The 18,826-nt window shown below is 47.3% G+C and overlaps 1 long non-coding RNA gene across 1 annotated transcript; it reads right to left on the bottom strand.

Moving 5' to 3' along the window:
* Positions 1–5,210: 5,210 nt before the first annotated feature.
* LOC106032889 (uncharacterized) lies at positions 5,211–9,301 on the bottom strand. Its single transcript, XR_007160845.2, has 3 exons — positions 8,510–9,301; positions 7,471–7,750; positions 5,211–5,457 (listed from the first exon to the last, which is right to left on the bottom strand). It is a non-coding gene; the product is annotated as an uncharacterized lncRNA (long non-coding RNA).
* Positions 9,302–18,826: the final 9,525 nt, after the last annotated feature.

The following is an 18,826-nucleotide window of genomic DNA, read 5'->3' as shown; positions in this document are numbered from 1 at the left end:
GCCCTGAATTATACGCTGGAGTGCTAACTTCCCTTGTGGTCGCAAAAAAAGAAAGGCTTTAGAAACACGATTTTAAATTATGCCCAGGGGTATATTTAAAGAATAGCCAGCCAAATTCCACACTGCCTTCGAGCCTGCTGGAACGCCACTGGGCTGCAGCGGGGCTGCGCGGCAGATAAGAGCGCGCAGCGTTCGGCCAATTAGTTTTAACCATCATTATATAATATTGATGTCATATTGAATATACATATATATCCTGGCACGGCGGCTGAAATTAAATTGATTTATTAAGCTGATACCGCGCACCAATGCCAAGCTACCAGGTAATTGATCAGCTGCCTAGAACGAACTCCAACATGTAATTTCCAGCGCAATTTGACTGATCAGCAATACCATAATTGGTTGCAAATGTCCTTCCTTGTATTTGTTTTGTTAAGTGGCTTTTTCATTAACGCAGTGGAGCCAAGTAAATAAATATGACTTTACCATTGGGCTGAAGGCAGGCAACGGTTGAGAAATGGATACAGCCTGGGACAGGACTGGGCGATGTTGTACAGCCAGCACTCGTTATTTACACTTTCTCGATTTTGCTGCATTTTGGGCCTTCTTTGCTTTAGATTTCCTTTCAGCAAAGGGGATGTGGCCAGCACTAGGCTCAACAAAATGAAGGTCTATTGCATTTATGCCCCCAAATGCCTTAAGTCAGTAGGTTTATTATTAAGCCTTCACGTCTCTGCTTAGACTATGGTCCTCAGACGTCCCTGCTAGGAGAAGAAACGATGCAAAGTCCCCAGGAATGGGCTCCTTGCTCTGGCAGGCAGCACCTAGGTGCCTGACCAAGCTGCCAAGCTCAGAACCAAACAGAGAGGGCTATCAGGAGGTGGCACCTTCCTTCTGCAATCCGTGCTGATGCCTCTGCTCCCCTGCCCGCAGCATCCCCTCCTCTGGCACAGGTCAGAGCCGCCGCGGCACGCTCGCAGCCCCCAGCTCCACATGGACTGAGCCTTGCAGTTGTAAAGACCAGGCAGTGCCAGCAGTGGTTGGAGGCTAAGTTGCAAAATACCTGAAAATATTGATTCAACATTGCAGATGTGAGCACATACAGCTATTTGAACAGGAGAAAGGTAAAAGAACGCCGCTGTGGCAGCAGCTATCCCATGAAATAGCCATGTGCAGCACTGGATTATCGTATGTCATTCCCATTTTCCACAATGTGCACAGAACATTGTTTTCTGGGTGTGTAATTCCTTAGTGCATGCCTTTCAGTGTCCCTTCCAGCTCTCATTTTATCCCATCCTATCGATTACAGCCCATTTCTGGCTATATTCTAAACATTTGTAACCATGCGAGACTGGATGATGAATAGTGGTTATCTGGTGACTTCCAGCACTAAAACATTATTTCAGACCTTTCACTGTGAGTCACCACAACACATTATAGGAGCAAAGGCAATAAGAAAATCACGTCAGAAAGAATAAAGGCGTTGAGTCAGGAGAGAAGAACTAATCCGTTATTTTCAAGTGTTTTCAGCAGTTTAGGACTTTATACCTTTGACACCTTTTGTCCACTGGACTCTGCCAAGTGGAATCATTGTTTTTCTTCTGGTAGCTCCGTGAAAACATTTGACAATGGCTTACTCCCGTGCAGAAGAAATTAAAGGCTAAGCTACTTAAGCGATGGGTGTTCTTTGAACCATCCCATTTAAATCTCCGAGATAGCAGCGTGTTGCAAACTGGCACACTTCATTAGTGAGCCTTAAACCTATCCACAAAAGAAATCAGGATGAAGGTGGTTGGGATCTTTTCTCCCCCCCCCGCTCCTTTTCTTGTCACGTGCACAACAGCGAGGTCTGAGCGAGGAGAAGGTGAAGAAGACATCACCCCGACCCACGTGGGGCCCATGCGGCATGGGGCCGAGGTTTTGTGTATGCTTTATAAAGAGCTCAGCACAGCCATTGCTCAGCAAATAACAAAAAGAAAGAGGTTTGTAATTGGGTTGTAGACAGCAGTAAGTTACTAGCATTTACCGTGCCCTGGTGCTTGTAAAACCCAGAAACAGCACCCTTCGTGTAAGGGCTTGTCCCGTAGCCTCTGCCCCAGGTGCGTGCCCGGGTGCGTCGGGTCGCAGCAAGCAGCGTGGGCAGCGTCTGGGTTGGCAAAGCCCAGCTCTGCAGCTCACAGCCGCCGGGGGTGCAGAGAGAGCGCTCCAAGGGACACGCCGGGACACTCCTGCAGTGCTCCAGGACACAGCAGGAGGTTCCTGTAACACCTGGCCCCAGAGCAGCGTTTATTGCTTCTCTCACTGGAGCTGCTTTTCCAAAACCCGAGTCCCAGCTCCACCACACGCAGCTCCCCAGCTCCTCGGGCAGCGCCCGTGGTGAGCTGAGCAGCAAAACCAACGATCCCTTTCCATGCAAAGAAACAAATGCGAGCTGACTGATAGGAAGGGATTTGTTAAGTGGGCTTTGAATGTTTTCAGCCCCAGCTTTCACAGAGAAGCAGGTTAGTTCTCACAGCCACGGCGGGCTGAGGAAGGCTCGCCAGCCTCCAGTGATCCGTCAGGGCGCCGGCTGCTGCTTGGCAGGAGCCTCTGCTGGAGCACCGCGGAGCATCCATCCCTCCCTCGCAGCGCAGCAGCAGCGCCAGTGACTAAGCAGATTCTATAAATCAAGCTGCAGCAGAGTTCAGAAGCCTAATAATAATCCGAAGATGTAAAAATAATAATAATGCGGTGGTTTTAGTGTTAAGGAGGTCACAGATAAGTGTAATAGGCCTTCTGATGTTGAGACTTGCAGCTTGGTTGCAAGCAATTTTAACGCTCCATTTGATGTCTCGTCTTAGAGCGCTAGAAACTGGAATTAAACAACGCAATTAAAACACGGCAAAGATGTAATCTGAGCTTATTTCTATTTCTATCCTTGCAGCTTCACCTTTCCCTCCAAACCCTTGGTCTCCTGCACATCAGCAGCACTCACAGCAGCCCCCTGGGCTTTGGGACAGGTTTGCTCGCCCACAGCGGGGTGGCACCAGGGCACCCAGCACGCCTGAATCGCTGCCATCACTTCTGCAGCCGTCACCAAACGAGTGCTGTGTACTCCACTTACTGTAACTGTCTCATTACTACTTTGTTTATATTGGTACAACTTAATCCAACTAAATACCATCACGAACCGCAGCACATGAAGGCCCTGGCTATAAAGAGCTGCACTAAACGCAATCCTTCTCAAAGCGTCCTGCCTTCATACCTACCAATTTTCTACGATTACATCTGCGCAGCACATCTACACCGAAGGCTTTACGGCCCTTTGATGTACATACGCCGAAGCAAAATGCTGTGCAGCAGGCATGGCTTTGGACCGCGGCCGTCCCAGAGCAGAACAGTTTGTTACGTGCATGCTCAGTGCCGAGCAGGACGAGATGCTGTGGCTGGAAGCAGCAGGCATTCCTAGGGCAGGATTAACGAGAACATGACATAAGGCCCTCTCCATATTGCCATGGCTTCGGCTGCATAAGGGGAACCCATTTCCCCAGAGCTTGAGGCCCAGCCTCAGTGAGGGGTGCTGGGGATGAGGCGAACCGGGAAATAATTCAGCTTTATGCCACTTCAGTGCAATGGTTAACCTATTATACTGCACGGTTTGTGGATGGGGAAACTGAGGCACAGAGCTAGGGCTCTGCGGGCGCAGCTGGGGTACCCCACAGCCTTACAAGGCCAAGGGAAAGGCTTCTGCTCCGCCTGGGCCTGATAGCCACAGCACTGTGCTGGGTTGTGGGGAATCCTGCAGAAATCGTTGCTTTTGTGTGCCCTATTTCTGCACCTGTGAAAGGGGGATAACAATACGCTCTGTTGTGAGGTGCTGAGCCACTGTAAGTTATTACGGGAGCTGTGTAAGCTGCTATAAATACCTGAAGAACGAGGACATTCGGCGTTACACTAATAGAATATAAAGCCTATGAAGCCTTCGCATTTTAGAGATGAAGGCTTGAGATAACGACAGGAAGCTGCAAGAAGCCCTCGCAGGCCTTTTGCAGGCGCTGTGCTCTCCTCAGGCCTGAAGCACGCTCATGGGGATGGCAGCACCCATCCCACAGACACAGACCTCGGGAGCCTTGGGGCTGCTGCTGGCTGAACCTCGCTTTCACGGGGAAGTTACAGCTTGAGGAGGGAGCAGCACGGCTCTGGGGCTCACTTTTAAGTTAAAATCCTGCCAGTTTGGAGAGTCTTTGGGCAGCGTAAGGCCCCTGCTGCCAGTGCTGTGGTCCTCAGGCCCCAGCCTGAGCCCCAGCCACCTCCCGGGGTGCAGGAGTTCACTTTCCTTTCCAGAGCCCCGTAAGGAGCCCACCGACATCTCTCCACACACCACACGTGAAGAAGGCCTCTGGAGGAGGCTCAGGACTCCCGCAGGATCAAAGGGATGTAAGGGCTAATCCCCTTTCTCCTCAGGGCAATCCCCATCCCTGTGGAGGTTAATTTAGCAAAGAGACAGCAAAGGAACTTCATGTACTGTCTTTTCCCATGCTGTGCCGGTGGCTGTGATGAGAGGGAAGGAATAAAGAAGCAGGGAAGCTGTCAATAATCCCCTTCCACTGCTATTACTGCCGGACAGATGATATATTATGTTGACAGCAAAAGAGATGCACCTCAGGCAAAAAAAAAATAAATACCACAAAGAGTATTTTGCCACCCCGACCTTGTCAAGCAATCCTTGTTCCTGGTGAGATGTTTCAGCTCTGATTCGGCTGTTTTCAGCAAACAGACCCACATCTTTTAAAGCTGAGGGGCTGCAGCAGCTCTCCCAGAGCTGCCATCAAGTGCGTTTGAGCCACGTGGGGGGGAGATTAAGAGGAACTGTAAATCTCTGCCACTAATTGCAGTCTGCCTGATTGACCAGCGTGGTCTTCTGCATGTCAGTCAGAGGAGCTGGAGGACAGAATATCCCGAACTGGGCTCCCAGCACAAGGGAGGACAAAATGCACTGGGGAAAGAATTGGTATGCTCCTGCCTCCACTGGTGGCATTCCAGCTGAGCTTCATTGACCTCAGATAAATTATTCCAGATTTATCAGTTCAGGTAACCAAAGAACTTAGGCTGTATTCTGCAGAAGTGGAAGAGTGAACGCTTGGCTGGGCTGCTTGCTTTGCCTGACACCCACCAGCACCATGGCCTGGGTGGGAGCAGTCTGAACACACTGGGACCATCACTGGTGTCACTTCAGTGAGATCTTCTGAGTACATTCCCACCTCTTCATGCATGGACACAGCCAGTTGGAAGCACTGTTCTGGTGGAGATGCTGTCCAGCTCCCATTTATCATTTCAAAGTTTTCAATAGTCAAATTTTCAAACACCAGTTGCTATTTTCAGCAGAAGGCAATGAAAACTCAAGCCCCTTGGCAAAGCTGCCTTTAGACTTGCAAAGAAGTGCCTTGAAGGGTGGAAAAAGCCTGTGCAATAAGGCACCTAAAAACAGGGAAACCTCCAAATTATAATTGCCAACACTCAACTGTCAATGACAAAGAATCAATTTAATTATCATCCTTAGTTTATTTTTTAATATATATGTATATATATATCCAGAGAAACAGGATAAATCTGCATCTAACACATCAGGACATGATGAAACCCCCTTCTCCAGCAATAGACTTTGTAAGACCATGCTCACAACAAACCTGTGAGCCTCACGTACATGTTACAAAACGGGGCATTTACCTTTGAGTGTCCCACTTAGGTAAGTTATGAAAGTATTTCACTGGCATTCTGTAGTTGAGTTAGTTACAGGCAAGACAAATAAATACTAGCATCAACTATGTAGTTTGTACTTACTCCAAAATGTAGTTTCTGTTAGCTAGAAACAGATTTTTTTTTTTTTTAAAAAGGTGCTTGGACATTACAGGAGTCCTAGCAGCATTTTCCTAAGTGTCTCAGCTCTCCAGCTAGTGACTCCAGCCCTCAGGTTCCCCAGCTGTACCCGTTTGCACCTGACAGGTTATCTAGAACCACAGCAGTTTCCACTCTGGCACATACTCCAAGTCTCTTTTTTTTGGCCACATCCTCAGCCTTTCTGGGAACACGCTGCCTTTTTCCACTCACTGTTTGTCCCAGATCATGACAACAGAAGAGGAACATTTAGGCAATGCAGACCCACATGTGCACACATGACTTTTGTTGTGTTTGTGCCACTCCTGTGGACAATCTTCAAGCCCAAGCCTGACTTGTGCATATTAAACACAATGTGCCTTGCAGATGACATCTAGCAACTATAGACACAAATAACAAAGGGTGATTTCCAGAGTGTTTTCACATACAGAGCAGGATCTCTCACTTTTCCTCAAAATAAGTAGTCTTAGTTTCATAAGACAGTTCCTTCCACCATCTTTTGCCATCCAGAACCGCTGCACAGTGATTTAACCACGCTGTGTCTTCCTGAGGCTTCATCTGCTGGAACTACTGGAAAAATATGCTAAAGATTTTTCTGTCATTCCTTAGGGCTTAATTCTTATTAATTTGAGTGTACTGCTATAAAAAGGATAATTTCACTGTAATATTGATTAATTAATGGTCAATTAGTGCTCATTAAGGTGAAGTGGCAAACTCAGAACTGATAAAAAGTGCTGCGAGATTTGCTAGAAGAGGTCACTGACACTCATAAATCAGCAACAGCCAAGGAGAGACCAGAGTCCTGCACTGGCAAGTACATCCAGAGCCACCTGCTAGGCTCCGATTAAGATTTAGACAGGTCCCTAAGTATTGGGGAGGCCGCACACACTTCACTAATGCCAATCTCAATCACGGGCCTTTGGTTAGGAAAGCAGCAGCATTTGGAGATGCTGATGGCAGAGGTGTTTGGTTGCATCAGGACTCACCCAACCCCAGCACAGAGCCGGTTTCAGCCTTTCCCCCACCCCAGGGAAGAACTCGGAGCAGGGAGGATGCGAGGGGCAGCCACAGACAAATGCAGTAAGCAAAGTGTTAGGATCTAAAAGCCCCTGGCCTTCGGGAAGCCCAGGCCCAAAGCAGCACTTCCCAGCTCCCTGCTGCACCCTTGCTCGTGGTACCTTGTTCCTTGGCACTGCTGTCATGGTTTTCATGAAGCAGACATGGAAACCTGGTGGTTTTGGGTTTATCTAACCTTCTGGGTAAGTGTTCACAGACACCTAGCATTTTCCAAAGACTCACCTTGAATCACCACCAAACTACTACAGCACCCCTTCCCTCCTGGCCAGCTGCAGGACACTGCCCCCAAATTGCTTTGGTGCCCACACAGACATTTTTCAGGCACCTTCAGTATGGCTCCAGCCATGCACAGTCCTACCCCACCTCCTGAAATACATTTTCAAGCTTCCAGCATGTGCTTGTTCCCTTTTATTTCATCAAAGACTTGAATTTCTTTCCAGCAACGTAATTTGTCAACACATTTGGTTTATAAGAAGGAAAAAAACATTGATCAAAGAAGAGCAGGTAACTCTTACTTACCGTGTAATAAGAAACCAAATTGCTGCTCTAGCTTCGTATTAGCAGTTCCACATTTAGTGTTTTTTTTTTTTCAGCTGCAATGCACTCTCCAGCTTCGGACGGACAATTTAACAGCCAGAGGGAGGGTTCCCCTCAGACAAAGCACAGTGGCAATGTCACGATGCACAAAACTGACTCGCAGGTAGTGATTAACCCCGGATAAAATACAGACTTGTACCTGATGCGGGAAGACCAGGGAGCAATGCACAGCCCTACAGGAGCTTACAGTGTGTTCCTCTGCCTGTTAAAGGAGCAAAGGAGGAAGAAAGGATGGAAAACACAAAGTAAAGCAGCAAATAGCAGGGACTGTTGAAATTTAGATTCATATTTCAGCTTGGATGAAGCGATGAATCTAAATAATACAGGGTTTGTCACAAGTTGAAACCTGAACCTAATTGCTTCCACCTCCCTTTGGGCATTGCTCCCAGAGCACAGCTCTGGGCAGCTGCAGCAGCCCCAGACCCTGAACCAGGAGCTCCCACACACCCCAAAGCCCCCATAAGGTCCTCAGGGAGTTCCTCAGTGCCCACAGCCCCACGCTTTGTGTTCGCTGCTCTCTGCAGCAGGGGACAGAGAAAGACAGGGCACACACAAGCATCTGGCCAGGCCCAGGTCCCCCAGGCCCATCACAGCAGATCTGAATGTGAAGTGACCAACGCTGCCTCCTCTACAAAGGTATCAGGCCTTAAAAGACTGCTCTACAGACATCTCATTCTCTTGTAATACTGCCATCCCTGGGTTTCATCTGTGATTTCTGGGCCAGTTGGTCAGATGGCATCTCTCACATTACACTAGCCCTATGTTTTAACCATTCATATCACTTAAGTGCTTTTTTACTAGAGACTTCACAACCACCTCAGGTACAGACCTCCCACATCAGCTGGAGCCCGCAGCTCCTCCAAGCCCCCCACCTCCCACCGCCCTGCTGCACCCATACAAGGTGCACATTGCTCCCTCCACTGCCAGGAGACCTCCCCCATCCACCCCCAGAAGCACCTACTGTGTTTCTCAGCAGGACAGCAGCCCCCAGGCACCTCCATCTCCCCCAGCACAAGCCCCCCTTCCTGGGGCTGAGCTTAAATGGGCTCCCGGGCGCTGCTGGGGGTGCGGGCGATGCCCCAGGTGAGGCTGCTCAGGACCACCGATGCCAGGAGTGCCCTCACCTGATGCCCGAGTCCCTTACGGTGCTGAGCCTCCCGGTCCTCAGCAGCGACGTACCTATGACAGCACGCATACCGTGCTTCAGGCTGTAATAAACCCAGCCCGGCCAGGATTAGCAGTGCGCTGTAGGAGTCTGCTTCCCATTTTCTATACGAGCTGTAAATAATGCCCAACAGTCAAGGTACCCGTGAAGGAAGCAGAGCCACACCAGTGTCATGAGACGAGGCCACCTCGTTGCTTACGGCTACATCAAAGGCAGAGTCGCTTCCTTCAAAGGCAGACGGAAGACTTTTTTTTCTGCAGAAATCCACACCCTGACTCCTAAGCACATGTGAAAGGGAGGCTTTTTCAACTTGTGACTTAAGTGACTTGAAACAAATCAGATGTTGAACCATATGGGTTTAGGGCTTTTTAAGACTGTAAACTTTTTTCATTACAGATAAAGCTAATGGTCCAGCTGATGACTCAACTGCGTGCTCACGAGCTGCAGATGGGCAGAGCCAGGCAGACGCATACGAATTGCTGATTAAATTGCAAAAGGCGATTGTGTGATATTTCTACTCTGCCCATCGCTGCTCCCCCATACTATCGCATCGACCCTATTTTAAAAACAGATGATCATTCATTCTCCACAGTCCCACTTGTTTGCCATTCAGAGCTGCGATTTCCAGGGGTTTCCATTGGGTAGGTTTGTAACAGAGCAGGCAAGAACCACAAATTTCAAATTACGTACATACGTACGTACGTACACACATAGGGTTGTGTGCCTGTACCTAACCTGGCAGCATCCAATGGAGCAGTGGTAACTTAAGCAAGAAACTTGAGGAATTAAATGCAAAGGAAGTCTTGAAGGGGGAAATGTTGCTTATCACAAACCAAACTGGTGCGCCAGCAGAATAAAACTGTTTGCACCAAGAAACTGCTCAAAGAGGCAGAGGGAGATGGAACTGTGCAGCTTTCATTCTATCTAGAATTAAGGCAAAGAGTCTTTTTTCACTGTAAAATAATGTTCATATTTTGACGAGAAACTACCTCTCTAATAACTGCAGAGAAATTTTATGGTATCAAATCATCATAAAGCAGAATAAAAAGTGATTGCTGTAATTAAGTATGACCAGAAGCTTGCTGTTAAGGAAAATAATGTCCATGATGAGTGTTCCAACACTGCTGACGTGCATATGTGATGAGGCTGGAGTTAGACTTTGCAGGTTTCTTGCAAACGTAAAGGTGTGCAATCCAGCAGCCCAGTGCCCTGGTTCTCCTAAGTACAACTGCACGTACATCACACCCAAACGCAAATGTACTACATTATATATATTTTGTTCAAAATATCACACATTTGGCCTGTTTAAGTAGAAAATGAGGCAAATAAAAAATGACCTTTAAATTTCAGTCTTCTGCTGCATTTTGCGTTGATTCTTTTCACTGCTTTTCCAACATAGCAGAAATCTGCACGTTAATCCCCATTAGCTCTGCAAGCTTTACTGAGTTAGAGTGAATGTTTAAATTGTGTGTTACACTGAAACTACCACTCCAGTATGTTCAACAAAGAAATCAGACATAAGAAAGCTGTACTGTAAATATTTGAAGAAGTACAAGGTGCAAGTATAGTTAATAGCATACTTTCGTAATATATCATCCTATGGTTACATTATTTTGGCAACAGAATAATGTTTTATAACTGAGACAAATAAACCTGACCCTTTTTTAAAAGGGCCATATATTACAAAGTGAATAGGTTTAAAATTCAGTGCGGAAATTGCCAAAATTTGGATAACTGCTTGCAGCATATTACTGAGAGGAGATATCAGCGTGGGTCCGTATGCAGGGCTTTGACTTGAATGCAGTGTCCCCATCAATTAACACCACATTGTGAGCCTTGTGAAGAAATTAAGTCATTTTAACGTCCTGACCTAAGCTGAGCCAGGCTAGAACCACTGGGCCTGGCTCTGTTGATGTATGTTTTACCTGCAGCAAAGCCAGCTACCTTACGGCCTCTGCAGCCATCTCACCAGATGATAAACTGAGTTCCTGGGTATTCATTTGGAACAGGATCTGTCTTACTTTATGCTTTATCTGTCCGGGCATTAGTTGGCCAACAGGCCGGAGGGGCCGAGACACCGATCTTCGGAGGGGAAGAATTGTCCTCCGGACGTGTCCACAGCAGACCTGCCATAGCTGCATGAGATGACCTCCATCTGGGGATTTGCTGAGACCACCTGAAGGTAAAAGGTCCCTGGGATGTCCTTCCTCCAAGCAAACAACTCCTGTGGGCCAGCCAGATGCTGTCCTCCGCAGCAGAGGGCACAGCATCTCGGTGGTGCCGCCTCTCCTGAGCACGTCGGGATGAAAATTACTGATCAGCTGTGAAATATTATTACATGTGTAACGTCTTCATTTCTTTCCCCGAGCTCCTTTCTTCCAGACAGATGAGTTGTTGCAGAGGAAGGTGGCGATCTCTGAGGGTGGCCAGCTTTTTCAGCTGGTGAGGAGCAGCAGGAACCTCTGGGGCTGTACATGTCCCTTTGATCCCAGATATCCTTGTAGAAGACCCAAGGCTGAGCTGGAAGGGAAAAGCAAAACCTTAGCACCGCTGGAAAACCTTGTCCCTTTCCATGCACTCACTGGTAGCAAGGACACGAGGACCTTGTCACATAAGAGGTGATCCGAGCCCCCCACATTAGTTCTTGAGAGGTACGAAGAAGCTTGCCCTGAGCCCTTCACCAGTTCTGGTGTTTGCCTTGTGTTTTATACATTACATTGGATCGTTAAGCTTGAAAGGATGCTTTAAATTGGGTAATGTTAGATTTTAATTTTCCTCTAGATTATCTTTTAAAGGAATTATAAAAGAAAGGAAAATGCTACAAAGGGAGCAAAAGCAAAATATCACCAGTGTCAAAAGCCTGACAGAAGTCAATATATTTGACATCTAATGTTTTCCTTCTATCCACATGGTCTGTTAGTCTTTAAAATGAAATTAGAGTACTTTGACATGATTTGTTCTTGGCAAATCTGTATTGGCTGTTGCTCATCTTCTTATTTTCCAGGTTTGTGATTATTTGTTCCAGCATTTTTCTGGATTTTGAGGGTAAGCTGACTGTTGTACTGTTCTCCTGCTCCTTTTCCTCTCAGCTCTCCCACCCTTTACAGATAAGCAATACATCAGTCTCCTGGTATCAGCCCAGTCCTCCATGAATTCAGAGACACCATCAATACTTCTGAGATTACTAAGGTCAGTTCTTCCAGTACTCTAGGATTAAATCAGCCCCAGCCAATTTAAAAAGCTCCAACTTATCCAAGTTCTCTTTAACCTGGTTTTCCCCTAATCTAGGCTGAAATGTTTTTGTTTGTGTTAGTATTGTGGTAGCTGCTTGTTCACCGTTTACTTTTTGTTGAAGACTGAAGAAAAAAGACTTGAACTCTTTTTTGTTTTCAGTGATGAGGAGCTTTTCCTCTCTACGAGGTAACTGACAAATCTTTAATTTGCTCTTCCTCCTGTTATTAATGGGTTTAAGAGTTATTTCTTGTTATCCCTGATGCCTTTTGTAGCTACATTTGATTTTCTGCCTTTTCCATTTATACTTTCCCCTTGGATGGACGAGCAGCCCATTCACTCTCCTTGTTTCTTCATTACTAATAACCCTTTTTCCTGTAGGTTTTAGGCCCTTGTCCAGGTCACTGTGGGTCACCTAGTCCATTGTGCCCTTGAATATGTTTTTTCTTCTGATGTCGGCAGGTCTGAACCAAAAGATACGTGGATTTTTTGTGCAGTATCAGTGTCATTTGTACGAGACAACTCAGGGAACAGCCCATGACCCCATGTGAGTCAGAACTCTCATGACAACACCCCCAAAGAGCTGGGTGGTTTTATGGCTGCGCTGTGCGGCTCATGAAGCTGCAGAGAGAGGCAGAGGTGTCCCACAGCGTTCTGCATTGCTCTGCAGCTGTGGCTGCCAGGATAGCCCGTGTACAAGATAAGGGTTTCAGACTGTGCTCTCTCTCTAGCTGGCTACGACTTCTCAAGCGTTCACGTTGCCAGCGTTCGGTCTGAGTTTGCAGTTCTCTGGCTATTCATCATTTTTTCCAAGGGTCATGAAGAAGATATCATTGAGCTGGCAGTGCTGATCCTAGGACACACCAGGGATTTCACTATACCAGGAACTCAGCTATAAGTCTGCTTTACACATCTGGAGCACTGGAAATAGCCTTAATTGAGGCTATAAACTAGCTCACGATGACACTTTCTGCCAGTTCCGTGTATCACAGAGGATATGCATGCACTGAAAAGTCTTAAATCATTTCTGGGCTGGGGGCATAAAATCAATCTATTTAAATACGTTGTTTAAGAGAAAGGGTTCATTGACTACTGCCTTCCACTTCCACTAGGAGAGACTCAATGGTGTGTATAGACATACCCTCTGTGAAGTTTTTTTTCCCACAGGTTTTGTTTTAGCTGCTCCTGTATCAAAGCTCAGAGTGGTCAGCTCCCCTTGCTGCATGATTTTCCAGAGGCTTGTGTCAGCAGCGAGTTTTAGTCAGGGTAAAGATCAAAGGCTTTGATCTGCATTCATCTCTACTTGACTAAAAGGAAGCCACATCTGGAGAATTTATCTAATTCTGCAAGCTATAAATATGTATGTTTTTGGTACTATGTAATTAATCAAAAGGCTTAAACAGAATACATGTGCTAACCTGCAAAGATGCCGGATCGCAAACTGTAGGAACTGATGAAATATCTTCTTACGCATATTTCTGTGTACCTCTAAACCACTCGGAGTTTCAGCACTTTATCTTTGTTTCAAGAGAACTCAGTACGAAGGGCACATGACTTCGCGGGTCCTTAAGGATTAAGTCATTTATTTCTACATAAAGGGCAGTACCAAACAGGCGTTTCCTACCCAGGAACACCACAGAGCTGTTACTTGCAGAAGTGTGAATCAGAACACTGTGCAGGCAGGGGCCTCAGTATAAAACTTGGATCTGGTCTGATTTTGAGTCCTGAATTTTTCATTCTCAAAATCTGGACCAGCTCATGTGTCTGGGTCCCAGCTCTGATTTTTCCCATTTACTCCAAATCAGCCGTAAAGGGCACAAAGTTTAATCTAATCAGGCAGCACTCTTAAAAAACGTAATCAGGCTCCAGTGGTGACTACCTGCTTTATTCTACTAAATACGCCTGATTTGATACCTAGACAATCGGAACTCCTGATTAGCTGAATACGCCACTCATGATTATTTTTAAGCTTGTGTACTTGTGCTGCAGGTCTTTCAAGAGTATGCAGTTGCGTTATTTCAAGGCCGTACCTAAAAGCTGTGGAATACGTGCAGCTGCTGAAATGGATGAGGCACGTGTTTGCAGATTAATGGCCAAGGTCTGTGCTGGGAAACGGATGGATTGGCAGATACGTCGTCTGGTTGGGAACCGCTCCCAAAAGTTCTGAAGACAAGAGTGGAAAAATGAGCAATGAGGAGCGCTCAAAAGATGCTCCCAAAACAAACAAGCAAACAAACAAGCAACGTGCTCTACACCAGCCGGGATTATTGCCTGCCAGTTTTGACTCTTTTGGTGGACTATTGCTAACAAATCTCTGTGGCCTGCAGCTGGCAGACCTAAGAGCAAGTTCCCCCAAAAAATAAAGCTCAGAAAAAAATAGTTTTCTTCGTAGTCATGACTGTCAATGGAATAATTTCTCTCTTTTAAAACTCCTTTTCCACAAGGTGGGGGGAAATGACTGCAATGAAACGCAAGTACCGAGGAGCAGAGCAGGACAGCTCTCAGTATCCAAGCAACACAGACACTCTGATCATTATTATTATGATTTCACCTTTTAAAGAATCTCCTCTCTATGGTTAACTTTCCGTAATGTGCTTCATTAATATTAATGAAATCTCACAACTTGTGTGCGATGCAGCTAAGACATACAGTTTTGAGATGAAAACCAGGAAAGTTACATGACTGAAACAGGCACAATGACTGTAACAAAGTCGGGGCGGATCGAGCACTACTTCTCCCGATTACCCGGTCTTCTGGGTCAGGAGAACATGAAGCTGCCTCCTCCCCGGCACTAGGACGGCTGCTGCTCCTCATGTTTTCACAATGAGGGGTTAAGGTTTCAGCCAGCACCGACAACCACCTGTAACTGCACCCTGCATCCAAAACACAAGGAAATGGAGGAAACATACCACAGATCCAGCATTTATTGTACTTCTAAGCTTCTCCATCATTTTAGAAGAATTTAGAAGAATTTAGAAGATCAACTAGGCCAATTTAGAAAGCAAAACACTTTTGCTCCCATCTTCAGAGGACACTTGAGAAAAGTTTTGTTCGCTATTTCTGCCCATGCCAAATCCTTGCTACAGGCTCTGACCAGACACCTTTCCTTTGGTTTATCTGCTGGCACACCCTGAAGCAGAGGATGATACTCAGCAGGAGGAAAAATAAAAGGACTTTTTTCGTGCTTAGTCATTAGAAGGTCAGCCTCCTGGGGAAATATCTCCTTACCTCTTTGCCGTGTTTAAAGCAGGATACTCACAGATCTCTAATTGGTATTCTGTTGACTCAGTATTTTCCTTGTCTGTTCACACCCATCACTGGGTAATGGAAATTTGATTACCGACAGTTTGCACCACAAGAAAATAAATGTCATGCTTTTAAATGGTATGCTTTCATGGAGTCCATCCATTCCACTTTTTTCATTAACCTGGTTTAGAGCAATTAATCATTATGAAGCCGTGTGTGCTGAGTTTGGGCAGAAGGGAACTCTGGACAGTGAAAGGCACATTTCAGACCGGGTCTCTGGGGTTTATTTCACCAGATTTTGCATGCTTGACTGGCCAAGTCTGCAGTATGAAAACCTAGGGGCAACACAAAAACTATAGGTCTACACTAGTTTGGAAAAATAAATCTGATGTTCTCAAATTTATCCCCAGGGTTGCAAAGAAAGAACTACTTTATTTGTACTGGGTGATTAATAATTAGCAATGAACAGTAACTGTAGAATCATCCCAGCAGTAACAAACATCCTGCACAAGGAAAGCAAACACGATGAAAAGTGTGCTGCTGCATAGGTGCTTCAACAGACAGACTTCCTTTACAACACGGAGCTGCCAGACCGAAGACGAAAACAAAACCCCAAAATGACGAGGCAGCCAAAAATAAAGGAAGAAAACTGCTCGGTCTGCATGGATGTACTGGTGAATGCAGCCACACCACCAGTAATTCTTCAGGCTAGGAGTGTAAATCTGCAGTAAACCTGCCCGGATGGAAAAGGAAAGCCATCCTTCCCGCTGAATACAACCCGAGAGCCAGCTTTTGTAGATGCATCTGTCTTGAGATCGTACTGATGTCTGACGGGTCTAACCTAAGGCATAGCCCCAGCTGTGCTTGGCTTCCCTGGCCTCCTGCATGAGGAAGCAGGGCTGTGCACGGCGTTTTATTAACACCTGCAGGAGTTGTACACAGAGCTGTAGGGAAGAGCTGTCTTCTTCTCCCATCTCAAGATCATTTTGGCATTTCACAGGAGACCAAAGGCTGCTGATAATGTGCCTTCAACCTACACACAAGAAGCCCCATCTGGGACTAATCCCCCAGGAACAAGGCAGCTTGTCCTGCCCCGGGTGGAGGGGAGAAGTCAAAAATCCATCCGAGCCCCACAGGACTACAGCCACCTGCCCCGGGCAGGGCTCGGGGGAGGGACCTCCGTGTACAAAACCAGCAGAGAGGTGACAGCATGCGATGAAGATTTCAGTAGGTCTGGCCACGCTCGTCTGCACCAGGTGCAAAACACAGCTGCTAGGTCGTATGCCATGTTCATCAGCTGGAAACGGCCAGCGGGGACCTCTGCTCCTCCCGGCTTTGTAGGGTCACTTCTCACACCCGTCCCGCAGCCCTCTGCCTACCAGGAACGCCCAGCCAGCGCCAAATTCAGGCACGGTGGTTTCGGTAGAATTTAGAAGCTGTGAGCTGCAGGCTGTGTTTTACCTGTACATGCTCATACATAGGAAGAAACACAAGAATTGTCCAAGCAGTGCGGCAGCCAGACACCGTATAATTATTCATTCCTGGAGCAGCCCTACAGCCCGTGAGGGCTGAGACAGTGTCCCCGGAAAGTGGAAAATCCAAGCAGCGGTGGCACTCTGAGTGGCTTTTTGATTTAATACGTAAAGACCACTTTTCATTTCACACAGGTGGCTGTCCTCAGTCCGCCTCCGATCGATCTGGGAGGGATAGGGGCCGACAGAGGGTGGGCTCTGCAGGCACCGACCACAGCCCTGCGCAGGGGCTCAGCGTTACAGCTGGGACCGAGATCCTGCGCTCCAGCCGCTGTGAGACTGCCGGGCACTCGAAAACCACCCTCACTTGAGCTCCGCACTTAAGGGTACTTCAGCTTATAGTTTAATCCTTCAGGAATAATGACTGAACAAGCACGCTATGTACAGGGCTCTCAGAGGAACGTCTAAAAGAACCACAGGGCATTTACTCCTCGATAGCCCAGGCATATACACAGATCGAAGCAGAGCATTAAACGTCTCCGGGCACTTGCAGGCCCTTCAGATCCCACACCATCGCTCAGCCTCTGCTCTCACTCTGCAGGATGCTGTCAGGGCTCCCCGTTAAGGGTGGCCCTCCAGCCCCGCAGCGTGCCCGCACCCAGCAGTGGTGGCTCCTTGCACCACCAGACACGTCCCCTCTTAGCGGCACTTACACATTTCTCTTTACTCCTTCCTGCTGCAGACTTTCCGCTCCTGCCAGTCCCTTACAGAGAACAGATCTCCTCCGCCCGCCACCCAGGTCAGCATCCCTGCCTGCGCCCAGAAGGACAGACGGACACTCTTTACAATAAAGGACACCCAGGGGCTCCTCACCAACTCTCCAAGCCCAGGCCCGAAGCAGGCCGCGTGCATTTGGACTTTTAGTGACTTGCTGTGTAACTGAGTCCATTCCTCCTGTTTGTTTTGAGTCTCTGCAGCGCGATTAACAGTGCTTCATGGCACTTCCCTGAAGCATTCGGCAGCTTTCAGACAGAGCAAGTCACCGAATTATTACCATGTGCACACCAGCGCGTCTTTATTAATTGAGTACCCAGCCGGGAAAATTTCAGGCCTGATTTAAGCAACGTATGAACTAAGAATAACTTGAAAACATCTCACGAAGGTGCTGTCGCCCCGTGTTTACACCTGCAGAGAAGACGTTTGTGTGACGTGGGGGAACCGGAGGATGGATCTGACGAGGGGAGACAGGAGGAAACCCTTCCCCTGAGGATGAGAGAGAGGGGGAGCAAATCATTTTTCTGGGGAGTAAATAACCAGAGTTCCTGTCAGAAGGACTGCTTTAGCCATAAGCTAGTGAGGAGATGAAAAACTGCCATCAGAATGAAAAGTGCTAGAAGCAGCAGAAATGCATGCAACTGAAAGGTTAGCAATTGGGTAGGAAAAAGGAGGAAATAAATGCTGCAGAATCTTCCCTCTCAGCAGAAATTTAGGGAAAAACCTAGCAGACTGTTTAAAGAAACCGTTTACAGCGATTTTCTTTACTCCTAAGTTATAGCGCATGTTCTCCTTCCAGCTGAATGAGGCAGCCTTTTTGCTGATGCAGAACACATCCCGCTCGTTCATTTCCAGCACAATGCCCGGAGAATTAGGTGCACAATTCCCGTTAACAAGAATGGAGATTGCACACGTCTCCCTCCTTCCTGCACATCACAGCACACATAGCTGGAGGTGTGGGGCAGAGAACGCCAGACACATCGCTCCTGCTCTCGGCTATCGGGTGTTGGAGGGCTACAGCTGGAATTTCTGCTAAAACAGGGGAAATATTTCGCTGCTAGAGCCGTTCCTCCTATCTACCATTTACAAGACTGATGACCAGCCTCAATATGCAGCAGCTGAATACAAATCAGCCTGCTAGCTTTGTGTTGTGTGAAAACAGGAAAAATAAACGCCTGAATTTTACCTTCTCGGGAAATAATGCAAGCAGCAACACGGTCACATGCCTGGCTCCCAGCGTAATCTCAATCAGGGCACAATTCAGCTCTGATGGGCTTTTGTAAATATGTAACTGACCTTTCTAAGCGTGTGACATGGGCTTCAGAGCGGCTCCACTGCCTTCAATACCTGCCTGATCCTGTGAGGTGATGAGCTCCTTCAGCGCTCGGTG

This window comes from Anser cygnoides, chromosome 14 (assembly GCF_040182565.1).
Source record: "Anser cygnoides isolate HZ-2024a breed goose chromosome 14, Taihu_goose_T2T_genome, whole genome shotgun sequence".
Classification (NCBI taxonomy): domain Eukaryota; kingdom Metazoa; phylum Chordata; class Aves; order Anseriformes; family Anatidae; genus Anser; species Anser cygnoides.
Note: the sequence above shows the minus strand (reverse complement) of the source record. Positions and strands in the feature narration are given on the sequence as shown.